Raw genomic sequence first — 16093 nt, forward strand, 5'->3', positions numbered from 1 at the left:
ATTTAATTGTTTATAGAAACAGTAACATTCATCATATTTACATCTGTTTGTCTCTGTTTTCCTCATTCACATTGTATTATCTATATAACTAACTGTTTAACCGTCCCGTATCTTCATATTGAGGAATATCTGATTGTAATAGTCACTGGAGCGAATTCATGTTGACTATTTTTTAATTACAGTGATTTTACTAGATTTCTAGAGAAAAAATGTTGTTTTTTTTTGTCTAAGAACAAATTAAACGACACTGTGAAAGACAATGACCAAACACATATCACACACATATACACACAAAAAGTATATCTACATCAGAGTCTGTTCAAAGTTAGACATTTGCAATTCAATGGTTTACGTGTGTACGGTTAGCCTTATTTCTATTTATATGGTCTTGAGGAAACGATGATAGTCCGTCGGAAGGGGACGATACATGGTTCACCCGTATTAACAGAGAGTCATATCTCTGGCACAGAAGGTAAACAACCCGATCAAAGAACAAAACACAGATCAATGTCATCAATTAAGTCTCTACGCAGTGATATAGGCGGGCTTCAACTCGCCCATAAATTGATTAATATAAACCAGTGCAGCAAAATTGACGACACACAAACCTAACAAACATATGTTATCTTACATTTGTTACGTGTTTAATTGCGAATAATTGAAATACAATTTGCTGTTTACGTGATTTGAAACATCAAATGATGAACACGCAAAAATTCAAGCCATGTGTAGATTTATTTCATCTTATTTCTATTTATACAAATTTTGAATCTTGATATTTCCGCGTTACACAATTGATAGCATTGATGTGTTGTCTGTTCTTAGATCCGGTTGTTTTCTCTTTGAAGCATTTCCCGCAGCCATTCTTAATTCTATTATTTATCAAAAACTGTTGAAGCTGTTTTTCTTGAAGGAAGACGAGTTGGTGCTATATTCATGAACGTTAATAACAATACGATGATTAAGACGGAAATCATTAACGTTCAGAAAAAGTATACGCGCCGCATAATATTTAGGTGATAAATAACCTTTACATTTTTTTCTTGACAGTAAATGGAAATTGGTCAATCGGAAAAAGTATTAATAACAAGATAACAAAAACTGCCGTTAAAATCTCTTTTTAAATTAGTGACTTCAATTTTTAGCTATTGTTGTTGCTTTATTATGTTCTCTCAGTAAGATTCGATAGTTTAAACAATTGTTCCTACGCATATGATTGGTTTATTATAAGATCATGTTCATGTTAACCAACTGTACTGTATGATTGCCATTGAGATAATTTTTCAATAGAATCCAATTAACTTAGATTTGGGAAATTACAGCTCGTTGTACGGCATTCAACACTGACCAAATAAAGGCAACAGTAGTATACCGCTGTTTAAAACTCATAAATTCATGGACAAAAAACAAAATCGGGGTAAAAAACCAAAGCCTTTACCGCAACTAAAGTCAAAAATAGTATACCGCTAATCGAAACTCATAAATCAATTGAGATAAAACAAAACGGGGCTATAAACTAAAACCAGGGGACAAATATCAACTATAAGAGGAAAACAACGAAAAAACAGAAACACCGAAGTGCAACAAAAGACACACACAGGCATATAACTAAAGTCATTTTAAAACAATATGAAAAGGAGAACTATAGCAACATTATATTTATTAAACAATTATAAGAACAAATTGAAACGGGCAGAAATCAAAACAATATCTGATTAGAAGGCACCTGGTTTGTGCGAGACGACTACATAATGAAAGGGTGTTTAACGTGTAATCTACTTTAAACCCAAATCCATTGGCAGTTTCAGAATATAATGCATTATCTATAATATTTTTAAAAGCGTACCCTAAAACGTTCAGATTGGTTTAAAACGTGATAAACAATGACTTAACGTTATTTTCATTTTGGTGTATGAACAATGAGATAACCCATAGTCCTTTAGATTATGAAAAGGCGAATCATATACATATATGACAATGATGTAACAGCAAAACTTTTAAGAGAACACGCGTTAACCGCTAGTTGGAAACGGGTGGACTGATAAGATTAATTCGACGCACAACACAAACTATCTCGAAAATAAATGCACACTGACAGATATTTAATAATGAAAAGTCAACTAATTGATATTTCAATGTCTATGAGGCTTAAGTTAATCTTAGTTTGATGTAGTGTTAAAGTATCTTGTGTGTTACTTTACTCACCACCATCGTAATTGCATTTAGCATTGACTGCCGTTAATTTCGAAGAACACTGATGAGGTAGAATGTATTATCGTGTGTCTTTCGTTGATTATTATTTATAGAAACAATAAAACTCATCATATTTACACCTGGCTGTCTATTATGTCTTTCTAAAATCGATATAACTATGTCACCATCCCTTATCTTCTTATTTAAGTAATATATTGTTATCAATAGTACCAGGATTATAATTTAGTACGCGCGTTTCGTCTACATAAGACTCATCAGTGACGAACATATAAATATTTATAAAGGCAAACAAGTACAAAGTTGACTTTGATATGTTTGAAATAGTGACTGGAAATATTTCAGATTAACTTTTCAATTACAGTTGTTTTACTACATTTCTAGATACAATTGTTTTATTTGACAAGATCAAATAGTGCAATTTAGATTTCTTTTGCTTGATTGGTTGCTTTGGTGTCTAGTCTGTTTGCTGTCATACTGAAGTTTGACCAACATATATTTTATTTAGATAAATTTCTATCTACCTTTGACCGATAAATTATTCATCCATTAGATAAAATGGACAATCGTAATACTGTTGTACTTAAAACTTTTACCTACAGAGAATAGAAGGGTGGCATGGGGTTCGTCGTTTTACCTTGGTGAATAATACGATAATACCACGTCTCTCATCCAATCAAAATACAGCTTTATTACATAAGGTCAAATTATTGATACTATATTTCAGGTAATTTAAACAGATGGGGTTGCAATAAAAAGACTGGAAAAGCACTATTGAAATTCTTGTTCAACACATACACACCTCTTTTTCTGACGTCAGTCTATTGCTCTATCGGTAGATGATATGTTCTATGAATCTAGTGGCTACTGTGATATAATTGAATTATGAATGTTAGCTTCAGTTCTGTTATCCTCTCAAAACCAAGTTTCATATAAAAGGTTCGTACTCAAGCGTATTTTCATCATAAATCATTACATTTTTTAGTCTATGCGTGATACCACTTAGCCACGACTACCGAAATTAATGCGCTTAATTGTCAATTGATAACAATACGATTGTTATTAATTAGTCTGGTATATCTAGGAAATGTATAGTATGTCTTGGTTTTGTTCATGTTTATTTTGATTCTTTTTTATTTTGTGTGTTACTTTTTAAAAGAACATATGAAGCCCAAAAAGGTCAATTCAGCAACTATCATTGTATCACCCTCTGCATGATTCTTAGGTGGAGACATTTGAACGTTCTTGAGTAGGAGTATATATATATATCGATATGAAAGTAGAAAACGACACCGATTTTCAAAAAAACATACGAAAACGTTCATTGCTTCTTTTTGTTTGCTGTCCAATTGATAACTTATGACTGCTTTTCCAATATGAACGCTATACTTTCTTGTCTTGTTTCTGGTTTATTTGCAAAACGTTCTTGAGTAGGAGTATATATATATCGATATGAAAGTAGAAAACGACACCGATTTTCAAAAAAACATACGAAAACGTTCATTGCTTCTTTTTGTTTGCTGTCCAATTGATAACTTATGACTGCTTTTCCAATATGAACGCTATACTTTCTTGTCTTGTTTCTGGTTTATTTGCAAAAACACGACTTTTTTGCTGATAAATGATAACGTTTCCATTAACGTTTAAGTAGTTTATAAAAAGACTGTATATATTTAAAGGCGCCATGTCTCTTTTGTAGTTTGTATGACAGCATAATTCAAAAGCATTTTAATTTATGGAAAATATATCAATGAGATAATTTAAAAGACAAATGGAGGTCAATGTTATTTTATAATATCTCGAAAAAATGCAATTGACGAAAAGGTAATCAAAGTTATAAATAAACCATCTATATTGATCATGTTGATGATTGAAAAGACTTTGTTCAAACATATATCATTTTTACATAGTTTTCTGTTGTTGTTTGTAAAATAGGGTTATAATCAAAACGGTGTTAAGATTCAAGTACTAATAAAAAGGAAAAATGTGGTATGATTGCCAATGAGACAACTCTCAACAAGAGACCAAATGACACAGAATTTACCAACTATATGTCACTGTAAGCCATTTAACAGAGAGCAAAGCATATACCACATAGTTAGCTATTAAAGTCCCGGAAATTGAAATTGAATACGATCATCCTTTTGATAATTTTATTAAGTTAATCTAGGCACTGTCTGTGCGTTAGAAAGAAAAGACAACACACGTCTGCAGTATTTCGTCTTATCATGCACGTAACCCTTCTTTTATACTTTTAAATTGATATGAAAACAAAAACAAGTAATACTTACTAAAATTACCAAGTTTGAATTATGTTAATGCTGTGGACTTGAACATGAATGTATATTTGGCGTTTTTATTATAGATAAATAACTAAATATATTTGATGTGAAATTTATAACAAAGTACTAGTACTTGGCATTCGGTGACTCGTTTTCCCAAAGGCAATTCATTCATCTGAAATGAGCACTGCTATTATTTCCTTAATCGGAAATATAAGAAATTTAATTGGGTGAATAAAAGCTTAGTAATTGCAACTATGCTCGTATGAAAAGTTCATGAAGGCAATCTATCTATATTTTGTATCATAAGAAACCCGGATTCAAATTATTCTTTTCAGCACGCATTCATTTAATCTCCGGTAAAGCCCTGTATAAAGACGTTGGGTCAAATGAGTTTAGTATATTAACTACTTTATTTTGTTTATCATTCTCAATACAAAACCCCAGGAGCAAACACTTTCATTTACAATTCAAATATAACTATAGTTGCAAATTATATTGCCTTTTAACCTTGTGGAGTAAATAGGGATTATATTTTAGTACGCTAGAAGCGCGTTTCGTCTACATAAAACTTATCAGTCACGTTCATCTCAATAGTTATATAGTTAGTTATATATTAGTTTTTCGAAAAATTCAACGATATATAAACTAGTTTATTCAAAATCCAAATCAATACTGGGCAATCATACCTATGACATGATTCCTGTTTGGCTACTTCTTAATCTGGAAGTCAACATGAGTTCATGCCTGCAAAAAAGGGGACAAATATAGGTACCTCATAGCAAGTTTAAGAAAACCTCTAGCACTAGCTTAAACAGAATTCTCCTTATTTAACTAGTTATTAATGATTTATATTCAGAAAGTGTTAAAATCAGTAATTTCACATCAAAACACATACTTTTGAATCTGTTTATGTGTAACTCTATTTAACAGTCATGTAGATAAAATCAACGTTCTTTAAGGCAGCATATTTTTTTGTTTTATATATGCTGAGTCACATGAAGGGCTTCTTTTCATACTATGAAGCATTTTTTTTACATAGAAATACACAATGAGCGCTTCGGGTCTTGCACCCTAGTCTCTCCCCCTGGGTAGTATTTCTATATAGTCAATGTTATACACAACATTATAATATAAATGGAAGTACAGGAAAACAACGATGTTTTATCTGATTTGAGTCCGTAAATATAAGGTATCTACAGCCCTTGGTTGGTGTAAACTTCCCCAAAAAACGTGCATGGTGTAATGTTGTATAGCATATGGTGCAATGGTGTAAGGTGTATGGTGCTATGGTGTATGCTGTAACGGGAATGGTGTCATGATGTATGAGGAATGGTGTGATTGTGTAACGTGCGATCGGGAATGGTGTAAATGAATGGTGTACGACAGTTCATTAGTTGAAAACAAAGTTCTTTTTATTTTAATTTTAATTTTAATGGTTAATTTCGGATCGTGTAGATAGAATGGGTAATGATGTATGGTGTATGTGTAAGGTGTATGGTGCAAAAGTGTAACGGGTATGATGTAATGTTACAAGGTGTATGGTGTAAAGGTGTATGGTGTAATGGTGTATGATGTAATGGTGTATGGTGTTAGTGGGAAGTTTACACCATCCACGGACTGTACCTTATTGACATTTAAATTAACAATTATGTCTAACCTTTTATCTAAAAATATATTTCCATTACTGTTTAAACTTTACGATGACAAGAAATAAATGCATTGTAGTCTCATAATAATTATTGTCAATTGTGTATATTACTTTGTTGTGCGTGCTTGAAGAGCGTATACTTTTCAGCTACAATCATAAATTATTTACAGAATATAAACTATATCGTAAGTTAGATTAGTCCCACTTAGTAGCGAAAGATTAAGTTATTTCAATATTGAAAATATAAGTTTTCTATTTGTATTCGTCTGAGTAAGTTAACATTCGGATGTTGTTGACCACTATCTTTTCATGCATAGCAATCATGGAATTTCTTACTGTACTTAAGGATATATAGTAAATGGGGACATACTCTTTCTCAATGTACACCTTCATAAACTGTTTATCTTACCACATGTTTGACACGATGAACAACCCTCGTTTTACCAAACCGTCAAATCTTTATGAAAAAAATATGAAGCTTTCCCTGTATGAGGTTTTAAGAATAATATATCTACATAACTCAATCATGTGACCATTTAACGATGGCATTGGATTTAATTGTTTTATAACATGTCTTATTTGTTTCTAATTGTATTTGTGATTTCCATGACAAAGAGTAATAAACGAGTCTGTTAGTGATAGTAAATCTCAAAAAACTCCAAAGGATGAAGACCATGATCTTCCATTCTTATATTGGATTCCTAAGCTTCACAATAATCCTTATAAGGAAAGGTATATTGCAGGTTCTTCCAGGTGTTCCATTAAACCCTTTTCTAAAGTTCTTACTGCCATACTCACTGCAGTTGAAGAAGGACTTCAGAAATATTCCGAAACGGCATATTCAAGAAGTGGTGTTAATCAAATGTGGATACTGAAAAATTCAAAATAGTTTTTGGTGAATTTACAATCTCAATCACTTAAACATTGTACCAACAATAAAACCTTTGATTTTTCAACTCTTTACACCACTATTCCACATACTAAACTTAAATATCGACTGAAAAAACTCGTCAGCTTATGTTTCGTTAACAAAAAGGGCACTAGACATTTTAAATATCTAGTTTTGGGCAGGAATTCAGCTTACTTTGTTAAATATAATACAGAGTCGAGCAAAAAATACACAGACCAGGATATCACTGTCATGCTGGACTTTTTAATTGACAACATATTTGTTGAATTTGGATGTTTGGTCTTCCATCAGACTATTGGAATCCCAATGGGTATCAATTGCGCTCCTATACTTGCAGATTTGTTTTTGTATACCAAACAGAATTTATCCAAGGGCTTGTACAGAAAAGAGAAAAAAATTAGCGCAGTCTTTTAATTTCACCTTTCGGTATATTGATGATGTACTGTCTCTTAATAATAAAAGAATTAGTGATCACTTACATTTAACATATCCAAGTGAACTTGAAATTAAAGATACTACCGGCACAGATAAATCTGCTTTATATTTAGACCTTATTCTCGAAGTGACTACTAATGGTAGGTTTAATACCAACTTTTATGACAAACGCGATGATTTTAATTTTCCTATTGTCAACTTTCCATTTCTGTGTAGCAACATCCAAGCGGCACCAGCATATGTAGAATAGGTGTCTCAATTAATACGTTACTCTAGAGCTAGTTCAAAGTATGTTGGTTTTGTTGAACGAGGAATACTGTTTTCTCAAAAGTTGCTAAGACAGGGCTATGAATCAATCAAATTAAGGTCATCACTCAAGAAATTTTACGGTCGCTATCATGAGCTGATTGGCTATTATGACTAAAGTGTGTCAGAAATCATATCTGATATTCATCTTTAGTCATAATAACCTTCCATCATTACCGGACTGAACAAAGAAATAACACGACGGGTGCCGTATACGGTGCAGGAAATGCTCACCCATCCGGAGCACTTGATTTCACTCCCAGTTTTTTAGAGGAGATCGTGTTGTTTCTTATTTCTTTTTTATAATTGTTGATGTAAATGTCTTTTGGTTTTAACGAGTCTGTGTTTTCTCCTTGGTTTTGATTGTTATTGTCTTATTCGTTATGTCTTATTTCTGTTTTAGGTGCCAAAACACGAGTTTTTGTTGACAAATAATAACGTTCTCATAAAGGTTTAAGTTGATGATATAAAGATTGTACATGTATATTTAAAGGCGCCATGTCTCTTTTGTTTTCTTTTATAGTTTGTATGACAACATAATTCTAAAGTAATTACATTTATAGAGACTATATTAATGAGACAAATCAAGGTCAATGTTATTATATAATATCTCAAAATGAAATGCAATGGACGATGAGGTAATCGAAATAATTATCAAAACATCTATAATGATTTTGAAAAAAGGCCTCGTTTTAACCGATATCATTTCTATACAGTTTTCTGTTTTTGTTCGATATAAGGGTGATATGCAAAAGGTTATTCGGATTCAAGTACTTTAAAATGTAAATTGAATACGATCGTCTTTTCAATATTGAATATTAAAATTATCTAGGCACTCTCTGTGCCATAGAAAAAATAATAACACATGTCTGTAGCATTTCGTCGTATCATGTACATTGTCCTTCCTCTAAACTTTTGAATTAATATTTAAACAAAAACAAGTAATACTTTCTAAAATTACACAGTTTGAATTATGTATATTAGAAGCGCTTTAACAAGAATGAATTGTAGGCGCTTTTAAGATAGATAAATATCTAAATATACTTGATGCGAAATATATAACTGAGTACTTGGTATCTGGTTATTTGTTTTCCTAAGGGCAATTCATTCATTTGAAATCAGCTGTGTTATTATTTCCTTAATCGGAAAAATAAGTGATTTAATTGACTCAATCTATCTTGAGACCCGGAAATAAAAGATTATTTTCAGCACACAGTCATTTAACCTCTAGTTAAGTTCTGTACAAAGACCTTGGGTTAAATGAGTTTGAAAATTGTTAGCAAAGGATAACAACTTGATTTGGATTATCATTATCAATACAAAACACCATGGGAAAACTCTTAAGATTACAGTTTAAGTTTAATTGAAGTTGAAATTATATTGTCTTTGTACCTTTAAGTACTGGTGTATTTCTTGCATGATTAAAATTAACTAGTACTTTTATTAATTCGTATATGTTAACTTTTTTTAAATGCGTTAAGGGATAGTCATATGTTAACTATGATTTTGAAAGTAGAAATAAACGGCGAATAAACAATACTGATGTAGCACGGTTATTTTTAGATGATCTAAAAACCGACATACTTTTTGACATTACCGTGCAGGAAATGCACCTGATTTTACTCCCGGTGTTTTAGTGGAGATCATGTATCTTAACCAAGGCGTTAGTTTCTAGTTTGAATGTTTCAATGTGTCATTAAAGGGCCTTTAATTACAACTTGTTTTGCTGTGTGGGATTTGGTTTTACGACTGTTTGTTTTCTCCTGGGTTTTGATTGTTATTGTCTTATTCATTATGTTTTGTTTCTGTTTTAGTTGCCAAAACACGAGTTTTTGTTGATAGATAATAACGTTCCCATAAAGGTTTAAGTAGATGATATAAGGACTGTACATGTATACATTTATAGGCGCAATGTCTCTTTTGTTTTCTTTTGTAGCTTGTATGACAACATAATCCAAAAGTAATTAATTTTATGGAGAGTATATTAATGAGACAAGTCATCTTTATTATATTATATCGCAAAATGAAATGCAATGGACGATGAGGTTATCGAAATAATTATCAAAACATCTATAATGATTTTGGAAAAAGGCCTTGTTTAAACCAATATCATTTCTAGACAGTTTTCTGTTTTTGTTCGATATAAGGGTGATATGCAAAACGTTATTCGGATTCAAGTACTTACTTTAAAATGTAAATTGAATACGATCTTCTTTTCAATATTGAATATTAAAATTATCTAGGCACTCTCTGTGCCATAGAAAAATTGATAACACATGTCTGTAGCATTTCGTCGTATCATGTACATAGGCCTTCCTCTATACTTTTGAATTGATATTAGAACAAAACAAGTAATACTTTCTAAAATTACACAGTTTGAATTATGCTTATTAGAAGCGATTTAACAAGAATGAATTGTAGGCGTATTTAAGATAGATAAATATCTAAATATACTTGATGCAAAATCTATAACTGAGTACTTGGTGTCTGGTTATTTGTTTTCCCAAGGGCAATTCATTCATTTGAAATCAGCTGTGTTATTATTTCCTTAATCGGAACAATTAGTGATTTGATTGAATCAATCTATCTTTTGAGACCCGGAAACAAAAGATTATTTTCCGCACACAGTCATTTAACATCTGGTTAAGTTCTGTACAAAGACCTCGGGTTAAATGAGTTTGAAAAGTGTTAGCAAAGAATAACAACTTAATTTGGATTATCATTATCAATACAAAACACCATTGGAAAACACTTAACATTACAGTTTAAGTGTAATTGAAGTTGAAATTATATTGTCTTTGTACCTTTAAGTACTGGTGTATTTCTTGCATAATTAAAATTAACTAGTACTTTTATTAATTCGTATGTTTTAACTTATTTTAAATGCGTTAAGGGATAGTCATATGTTAACTATGATTTTGAAAGTAAAAAGAAAACGGCGAATACATGTAGCAATAGTGATGTAGCACGGTTATTTTAGATTATCTAAAAACCGACATACTTTTTGACATCAATAAATTTCGTGATATTGTTAAAAAGGTTTTAAATAGTGAATATTTATGATCAATTATTTGAGAGAAAACCATTTTTACATACATAGACCAGTTAGATGTACAAAAAAAAACATAAAAAAATAAATGAAATAACAAAAAATATCCCTAAAAATCCTACAAAACCAAATGATCAAATAATTACCACTGACAATTTTGTCACGGATATATGCGGAATAGGAAATCATACTGTGACCTACATGTATTTATATTCGTCTTCGTGTCAGTTCTTAACTTTTTTTAATTTATGTATACCTTTTACTCTATCAAATAATCAAATAATAAGATAATCTTATATTCTATTGAATAACATTAACGTAACTCAGAAAAGGGTCGGGTGCGGAGGGTATATAATTATATCCTGATTATCTGTTAATAAAATGTATTGCTTTTCGATCAAAAGACAATCTTTCTGGATTTTCATTCGATTCAATTAAATTGTTAAAAAAATAACCACTTTTCCGTGATAGAAATGACATTACAAATAGAACAAAAAACATACCCCTCCCCCTTTTCCATAAACTAAGTGGTACAATAAATTACTTACAATGTGTCTTGTATTTGTCATACACCGTTATAACAATACATTTGTGTCTTACTTCATGCAGTTACAGTAATATTTTTATTGTGTATGGATAATATTATTAAAAGGTTTATATATAGATTCATTAGTGAGTTTTATTTCAAATTCTTAATGAACCGTAGGGCGTATTTAAACCTGAACGCATTAGAAAGGAATATCCCACTTTAGTGTTGTCGGTAAAATAGGATACTAAGTTTTTCAAATCTTTATAAAAAAATAATATTTGTTGGACGGTATATAAGTCAGATAATGAATATTTTAAGGTTTTTCTTGTCGTAGAACACACCTCGGGTGTCAAGATTGCTAAAAGAGAGACCTCCCTACGGTCGGTCTTTCGTTTGATCAATCTTGACACCCCTCGGTGTGTTCTACGACAAGAAAAACCTTAAAATATGCATTATCTATAACGTATAAAAGAAGGATTGGCTGACTATTCAATAAGGTTATATGCGTAGGCTTAACGATCTGTATAATACACGAGTGATCGAAATTGTAATTGCACTTCGCAACTCAAAGTGCAAACATACTTTCAACTGACAATCTGTACGGTTTCATATTAAAAACTGAAGTCATCAAGAATTGTATTGTATTGGTATGTTTTATGTGTATGCATTTTTTGTTCTTAATAATTTGTTTTACATGTTCCTTTCCAAAGCCATGAGCTTATTAAAGAGAGGCGAAAGATATCAGAGGGAAAACAAAACTGAAATGATCGAAAATAAACTGACAACGCCATGGTGAAAAAAGAAAAAGACAAACAGATAAATAATAGTACACACGACACAATATAGCAAACTAAAGACTAAGCAACACGAACACCAACAAAATCTGAGGTTGATCTCAGGTGGAAATCACCGGTTGTCTATTGTTGTTGTATGTATATATGCATACACTTATATTGCACTCGTTCTATTTGAGCAGTCAAAATGCGTTGACTGTATATTCCTATTGTATATACAGCATTGTACAGATTCGTCTCGAAACGGGTAAAAAAAAAACTCGGCAGAACCTCGTTTGTTCTCCTTTTCTAAGCCTCATATTATTATCGTTTGTATGTCAAGTCAATGAACTTTTATTGTCTATGCAGATGGTAAACAAACGTGAGTATAAAAGACTATTCATATGCTTCATAATGTAGAATGCTCTTATTACCGATTAAGGAAATGTCAAATATGTTGTTGGTAAATTATTAATCATTGGATACCAGTTTCGTGGGTAAAGGTGAACCACGAATTTTACTGCTAAGAGGAATACAGATGTTCATTCAGTTGCATTCAGACTTAAGCAGAACCCCGAAATCACATATCAAAGAAAATTTGTACCCACAAAAAAAAAAAATCCACAATAAAGAGGCAAGTACCACTTAAATGCTGAACAACCTAAATCAAGCTGTTAGAGTTGACTAATAAAAAAACTTGTTCATCAGCAGCATATTTTCACAAACTCTTATTAACGTAATACTGAAGTTATATAAATTTTTTGAGGTTTTTCATTACTTAAACAGCACAGATATTCACAAAAACTGCAACTCATTTTAATTTTGTGCATTGATTTTCCCGTGGAATTATAAGAACATGTGCTATTAGTTATTTCTGTTGTTTATTACTGCATCATTTTGAATGGACATTTATTTAATTGATATCTCAAAAATGGACCTTAATGTTATATATACTGTTAGCAAATGTATCAATTCGTTTTTATATTAAGAAAAAGTTAATGTTTTTTCCCATTTAATTATATATTTGACAGTTATTAACAAAAACTTCCTTTTGTATTTGAACAACTACAATATGTCTTATGAATCCGTAATCCATTCAAAAAATATTGCCTGTGTCATCTAATGGAGGTACAGTAAAACGACGGTGTTTTACCTGACGTTGTAGAGTTGGCTTTCCGATACAAATAAGGTATCTATCTTGTTGACGTTAATATTATCAATTATGTCTAAACCTCAGACTAGGTTGACCTTAGATGCATTTGGCTATTTGTTTTAGGTCTTTTTTCATATATCTCTTCAACTGTTTCGGTACTTAAACATCCCTTGGATTTCAAATGTTTGGCTTTGAGCGTTCCTGATGAAGGTAAATCCAGAAAAGCGCTTCGGACGCCTTAAACTATTCAACGTGTTGGTTTCCATTTTTCTATTATCTATCTATTTATCTCCACTATTTTTTAAACTTAACGATCACCAAAAAATAAGATAATGTATTCTCATAACAATTCTTATCAACTGCGTTTATTTCGTTGATGTGCATGCTTAAAGAAAGCAACGTTACTTTCATTTTTTTTCTTTCACGCTCATAAATTATCTACAAATGTAAAATATGTCGTAGGTTAAAAATGCAGCTGAAGATTAAGATTTACCACTATTAACAATAAGTGTGAACATCTGAGTGATCTTTCGTATAATTTCTATCTTTGCATGCATACATGTATCATTCATGGGATTCCTAACAGTTACTTCAGAATAGAAATAGATACATGTATGTCATATCGTATCTATTGGATAAATGGAGATACAATCTTTCTCAATGTACAGTGTCATCAACTGTCTTAACATGTTTTGGTCACGATCAACAGCAATCGTTTTACAAAACCTTCACTTCTTCATTATAAATGTATACCTTTTAATTTCCAGAATGAGGTTTTAAGAATAATATCTCTACATAATTTAATCTTGTAACCATTTAACGACGTAATTTAATTTAATAGTTTTATAAAATGTTTGATTTGTTACTAAATTTATCAGTGAGTCTCTTGATAAACTGATATACATCATTTTGTAAATGATGATAAATCTCGATAAACTTAGCCATCATGTTGCAATTATCATGTCGAAAGTATTGATTTTATGTATAATGTCCCAAAGATGATGTTTAATGTTTTTGTTATTTGATAGAATATATATTCCTTGCAGGTTTTCCATATTATTTGATATAGGTTAATCATGTAACGCAATTTACTTTAAAATCTAAAAATCTAAAATCTAGTACTAAGGTACTCGCTACAGATGTCTTAGATTAAATGCCTTTCAATACTTTATATGAATCGATTACCCTTTAGCATCATTTATTTCTGGTCGTCTATTAGGATAAATGAGTACATTAATGTATCCGAGTGTGTTAAGACTAATTTTCTGCCGAATTAGATGTGACATGAATTACTTAGTTTTTGTCATATAGTCATAGTTGTTGCCCATACCAATCAAATCTGTTTATTTAAAATTAACTGTCTTTTTATAATCTTGTTTTTAATTGAAAATATGAAAGATTATATTAGGTTAAAAGAGCTACCTGTAAGTAATAAAACCTATATTAGTGCGTAGTTCATAAAGCCAAACGAGTACATGATATTTCTATCTTCCAATGCCACGAAAAAATATCTGTAAGTTGTGGAATGGTTGTGGCGCCGGTAAATTTGATGTAGGGTATAATATGCTTAATAATCATCAATAAAGTTTAAATATTTCAAATGTTAATTAAAACTTTATGTATAAAAATAACAGTTCGTAAGACGGTCACTACAAATATTGAAATCACATCATGATGACGAAACTGAAATCGCAAAACAAATACTAATTTTCACCTACAAATGTCGAGTACAGCTGCGTCTGATCGAAATAAAAGAATGTACAAAAATTTGAAGAGGATCTTTAGAATATTTAAAATCTACAACATATTCTCATTCGGTCAATAAATATGAAATTGATATACAGAACATTCAGAAATGTGAATGTTATAAAAATGTTGTTATATCAGAGACAGTTATTGAACGCCATTATTAAAAAAATGAGCAGGTAATATACATGTTGTTTTGTAATACCCGGAAATGTCAAGGTATATTACTACCTATATAGACATACAGAATTCATTAAACATGTCAAAGAAATTCGGAAAGCATGACCATTCATGATTTAAGGGGGGTCCTTAATATGGGCTCCAGTATTTAGTGGACAAGCAGTATTTTTGAATTGATTGGATACGTAGTAAAACACAATCATTTTGATAGCCAATATATGTCCATCAAATATTACATATCTGACCTCATTGTTAAACGGACAGAAAATCACTGGACATAAAGTGACAAATTGTTCGAATATATTAGAAAAAGATCTTGAAATTTTTCCTAAGATTTTAAGGTATACGGATATGAACAAAGTAAACGGCACATTGCTTGAAAACAAAGAAATATTGATGCCAACTGTAACTGTTTAAAACGTGAACAATGTCATACAAAAAAATAGGAAATACAAAAATAATTTTTAAATGTAAATAATCAACATTTTAATCTACTGACCGAGTCCCTGGGGTATTTTATTTAGATATTTAAAAACGAACTTAGAGAAATATTTTTTTTACATAATATAATGCAGGCACGTGTCATCGATTACACACCCACTCAGCCGTGAATTATACAATCAACGAAATCGTTTGGAATAGCCTTATTGCTTATGACTATAATGATATAATAACAACCTTTTGAATAAAATAGAATTATACATGTTCAACAATGTTTTACATTGTTTCTGAATTGTTCCATGTTATTAAAAACGTTAAGGATAGTGTATTTCAGTGATTATGGAGAGAGAGAAAATATATCATAATTGACATAATGTATTGATTTAAATTGAATAATTTTTAATAACAAAGTTGCTTTATATATGAT

This window comes from Mytilus edulis, chromosome 12, assembly GCF_963676685.1.
Source record: "Mytilus edulis chromosome 12, xbMytEdul2.2, whole genome shotgun sequence".
Taxonomy (NCBI): domain Eukaryota; kingdom Metazoa; phylum Mollusca; class Bivalvia; order Mytilida; family Mytilidae; genus Mytilus; species Mytilus edulis.